Here is a 5236-nt window from a genome sequence, read left to right on the forward strand (position 1 = left end):
ACAGCCAAGTGAATAACATTTTCGTAGAGGAGGACATCATGGACCAGTGTGTTCATAAGATGGCCTAAGTACACAAAGGGACATGAGCTCTGTTCTCAGAGGGCTTACTATTAATATTTAGAGAAATGCTTTTAGGAACATGAGGCAATGTCCTCTCGAGGTGAAGAAGTATGTGTCAGAATTGTGAGGCCTCCGGAAACAGTGAAATGATCAATACTGCGTGGCACTCATTCTGTAAGCCTCTTCTGCTGTCTGGGAGAATCTCTTTGCTCTGGAGGTCTGACGGTCCTCATCCTTGCCCCTGGCTCATTTCTCACTGTTTCTCCCTCTGCATAATTTTGGTGATAATGTGTCTCCCTTAGGCCAGTCGTGGCTCCTCACACAATCAATATTCTTTGGTGGGTGTAGTGGGGTGTCCGCAGTGGTCACATAGACCTGTTTTATATTCCAGTTCCAACACTTCTGATCTATATCCTTGGGCGAGTTATTCCTCCTCTAGTCCAGTACCTTCATTTGTTGTAAAATGTGGGTGATCATAGAGAAATAAATAAGAATAATCATTTGAAGCAGAGCCTACCTATTCCATGCCCCAACTCCTTGCATCCTGCCTGGTTTTAAGTCCCTGATACTTTATCTGCTGTTGCTTTCAGTAATAGTGAAGGATGCAAGAGAAAAAGCCTATTTGAAACCAAGAATATGAAAAAAAAATCAGGTCTTCTGAATTATCCATAACATTTCTATTCAAATGTTTCCTCTTACCTATTGTTCTTTATCTTACCCTAGATATATTAGGGTTTATCTACTCATCTGCAATTGCTATTTTGAAATCGAGTGTTAGCTAAAGGCCACAATACATTCCTGTCCTGGCCAAGGTGTGGACATTTCATGGTGTCCACTGAGCTGTTAGGCAGGGTCAGAACTCTTCTTGTGGGAAGGGATGTTCTAGTGGAAGTGTCACCTTCTGTGGACTTCTCTGATTCTCCATAGTTTTGGGTTTTGCCGTATTGCCAGCTATTATCCCAGCTGGGGTCACGGGCTACGCTTGAGGAGGTGAGCAGGGGTGAGGGGGAGTGGCTGGTAGTGGAAGCAGTGGTAGGAGAGGGGTGTGAAAAAGTCTCACCTGTAACATACATGATAGAATTTAGCCTGTAATATCCCTTCAATAAAGATAATATTGTCCACATTTTAAATATGAGGAAACTGAGTTTTAGAGTGCTTGGTTATCTGAAATCACACAACTGGATTCAAGCTCAAGTCTGTCTGGCTCCAAAATCCTTAACTGCTGGGATTGTGTCCAGTTGGTGAGGCCCACTAGGACTCAGATGGTTAATTCTGATCCTTCCTCAGCTGCTTCAGTTTTCAACATCACATTCTCTTATCATCTCACTCAGGACTCTAAAAATTGTGGCTTCTAATTTGACCCTCCTGGCCTGCCTGCCCCGAGCTGCTATGCGGGATCACTCTCTTTGAATGTTGCCTATGCCCACGGCACCAGCCAAGGCTCTCCTCTTATCAAACTGCTCACCCAAAGAGGGTACTTCTTTTTAATACTCACACAAAAATAATTTCTAATATTCACTGACTTAACTTTTTGTTGTATGCAAGAGACCAGTGGTGGCTCAGCGGACCATTTAGTTGTGCTGGAGCTTAGGTATGTGTCTCTTTTAGTCAATGGATTAGGGGTGGCTGCTAACGCTGAATGGAGACTGAGAAATTAGAAGAAAAGTTGCTGTCCCCAAAGCTCCTCCTTTGCATCATGTGTTGAAAACACAGAGCATCTCATCTGGAAAAGAAGATTGTCTCTCTGACAGTGGCTGCAATAATTCAGAGGGCCAGGGTCCTTAGAGTGGGTCTCAGGATTGGCAGCCTTGTTTTTTTTTTTTTTTTTTATGTATAGTTTTTTTCGTTTTTATTTTAAAAACTAGTTACAATTATAATTTATATTTCCCCTTTAACAATTGTTTAGAGAGTGATTTTTTTTATTTCAGCATATTATGGGGGTAAAGATGTTTAGGTTACGTATGTTACACTTGCCCCACCCTCAAGTCCGAGTTTCAAGCGTGTCCATCCCTCGAATGGTCCGGCAGCCTTGTTGTCACATGAAATTGTAAGAAATGTAAACTTTAGAGACCTGTCCCAGACCTGCTGAATCAGAGACTCCGCAGCGAGGGCTCAGTGATCTGTTTTAACAAGCCCTGCAGGCGATGCTCATACCTGCTAAACGTGAGACCTGAGCTGCTTAAGGAGACTCTAGTTAAGCTCTGATGTGTTTAACCTGTGCCAGGACTTGGACATTTTTCTAGAGTAGTTTCTATAGAAACAATGTGTTATGAAGTTTGAAATTGTCTTTGGTCATACAGGAAATAGTATTAGGTAAGTGCCCCCCCACCCCCCGTGGATGCCTCATCCTTAGGCAATGTTGTCAAAATTGAAATGTCTCGTTGTGCCTTGGAATAGAAAGGAAGACTCAGTGTTAGTTACAGCCAGGGCTACTCACCAACCTTGGTCTCCTACTGTACTAGTTTCTAGTGGAATTCTTGTAATGGAATGGAATTCTTGTAGTGGATTTCTTGTAATGAAATCCACAAATTGGGTGGTGTTGGAACACAGAAATTTGTTGTCTCACAGTTCTGGAGGCTGGAAGTCCCGGAATGAGGTGTTAGCTGAGTTGGTTTCTTCTGTGGGCCGTGAGGAAGCATCTGTTCCCTTCTGGTGGTTTTCTGACAATGTTTGGCACTCCTAGGCGTGTAGATGTATTATTGAGACTCTCCAACTTCATCTCCACGTGGTGTCCTCCCTGTACGTGTCTATCTCTGTGTCCAAATTTCCTCTTTTTCTGAAGACATCAGTCATATTGAATTAGGCCTCACCCTAACGTCCTCATTTTATTTTGATTACCTCTTTAAAAACTCTGTTTCCATATAAGGCCACATCCTGAGATATGGAGAGGTTAGGACTTCAATACATCTTTTTGGGGGACACAATTCCACCCAAAATATTAATACTTTCCCAATTGAAAAGAGGGCGATGACTGTGGGCTCTGAGTCATGGTATTGCAGATAAGGTAAAGAACTCAAAAGACATTTTTCTAAAAGTGTGAGCCCAGAATTAGATGACAGTAATTAATAAGCGAGCTACACTTATATTTAGAACCAGGCTCCTAACCACTATGACACTGCTCACTAGGAAGGGACAAGAGTGATAAAGCCTTTGAGGAAAGTAGCCTAGAGTTTTGGTCTGGAATTATCTGGCAGTGCTTTGCAGGTAAGGAGGTGCCATGTGGGGACACAGGTTTTACCTGGGACAATACCAATCTATTGGTGGCGACCACCTGGAGTACTGTCTCATGAGGATCTGTGGCTCCTGCCAAGCTCCATGGGTATGGCTACCGTGAAGTGCTGATTTGCTAATCTATAGCAGCCAAGAGGGGCGAGAAATGACCTGCTGCCAGGATGCAAACTGTCTCCACAGCCTGAGTCATTGATCCTTGCCTTGGCCTCTGGAAAAACACTGAAAGTGAAAGTTCAATTTAATAAAAGTTTTTCTGCAAGGGATTCTGATGGGCACTGTTAACATAAAGCCTCTGCTCCTGGTCCTTCTATTGTCCTTCTTCTGATTGGATAACTGAACTCTCCGTTTGATCTTGGGATGAAGCCACATTTTTTCACTGCTCGTGCCTGACTTAACTCTCACAAGATGGTCCTTGCCTTGATTTCCTTCCCAATTATTCTTGAATTGGGATCTTATTTCTGGTCCCTCCACACCATGCAGGATACGTAGGACCTCAGGTTCTGGGGCTGTGTCTCTGTGCTCTTCTGCCACTGTCTCTCCATCTCTCCAGCCTGCCCTCTGCCTTTTCCCAGGGCTCTCCCTGCCATTTGCCACCAACCATGTGGAAGGCCAACTCCCTGACTGTTGGGCTTCCTCATTTTGCTTGGACAAAAAAAAAGGACCTTCTTGGCCCTTTTTTCCTAGGTCCAATGGGTTGACTTTTCCTGCCCCCATAATTCCTTGTTTGGCCAAGCCTGCCACAAAATATACCCCTGTTCTCACATAAGACCATCAGAGAAACTAGGAAATTAGGAATTTTCAACTTTCTTTAGCAAGACTAGTTTGTGATCACTCCAAACAAATCTCATATTAAATGCTGTAACAAGTCTGACCTAATTATGCTCTCATGGAAGCATGGTAAATGGTCAAAGTTGAATTTGGAAAAATAATAGTTCAAGGGAATTTTATCAAAAGAGAGAACAGATGGGGTCACAAAGCTATGACAATGTCCACAGGCAATCAGTCTGCAGGTGGCAGATTAGACAAGCAGGCAAGCAATTAGAGAAGTGGAGTTTATAACCGTTAATAAAGAATTTATTATTTTCCTATTGTGACACTGGCTTCAGAACTTTTGGTTACAAGAATGAAAGCCAACTAATTTCTGTTCTGATGTTCTGGCTGTTTATCATTTGTCTTTAGCATATTAAGTATCTTGTGTATTAGTTCCTCTCTGTTTCTACACTACAGGTGACTGATTATTTTCCTGTCATACCCTAATCTGTCTTGGCAGCCATGTAGAGCACTTGCAAAAAGTTTTAAAATAATGTGTTGGAGAAATGCCAAGTCTTAAATAGAAAGTTTTTACTTTTCTGGTGTCTCAACCACATTTTAGTGACAAATGTTCTAGGACAAAAATTTATTACCCTTTTAGGATTACTGTGTTTATTTCATTAGAAGGAAGTATATACATGGATAAATACACTAACTTCTTAACCATTCTACACATATTAATACTGTTAGGTAGCATCATGGTGATTTTTTTAATAGTTTCTGAGATGTGGTAATAAAAAACGATTTAATATTATCTTCAGAAACTATCCAGCAGGCAATAATCCTAGGTATCTATTTAATATACTAAGCATAAATGTACATATTATTGGGGCAAATGGCAATGTGTGGAATATGCAAAACAGACTTGTTACAGAAAGTTGGACATAATGAAGTAATTCTAACGAGTAGGCATATGAGAAACTCAGTGATTTTGTGCTTTAGAAGAAAGCTTCCCTAACAGAAAAATACAGCGTCTTTTCAGTTTGTCAAATCCTTAAGCTGTGCAAAAGCAAGGCCAGAATAATCACAAAATCTCAAATAAGCACAAATCTAGTAGAGGGACTAATTGTTTTCCACTAGGTTGCTTCCAAAGAGAGACTAATTTAATTTTTTTCTTTATAATTTGTTAGCTTTT

This window comes from Propithecus coquereli, unplaced genomic scaffold (assembly GCF_000956105.1).
Source record: "Propithecus coquereli isolate 6110/MARCELLA unplaced genomic scaffold, Pcoq_1.0 Scaffold37, whole genome shotgun sequence".
Taxonomy (NCBI): Eukaryota; Metazoa; Chordata; class Mammalia; order Primates; family Indriidae; genus Propithecus; species Propithecus coquereli.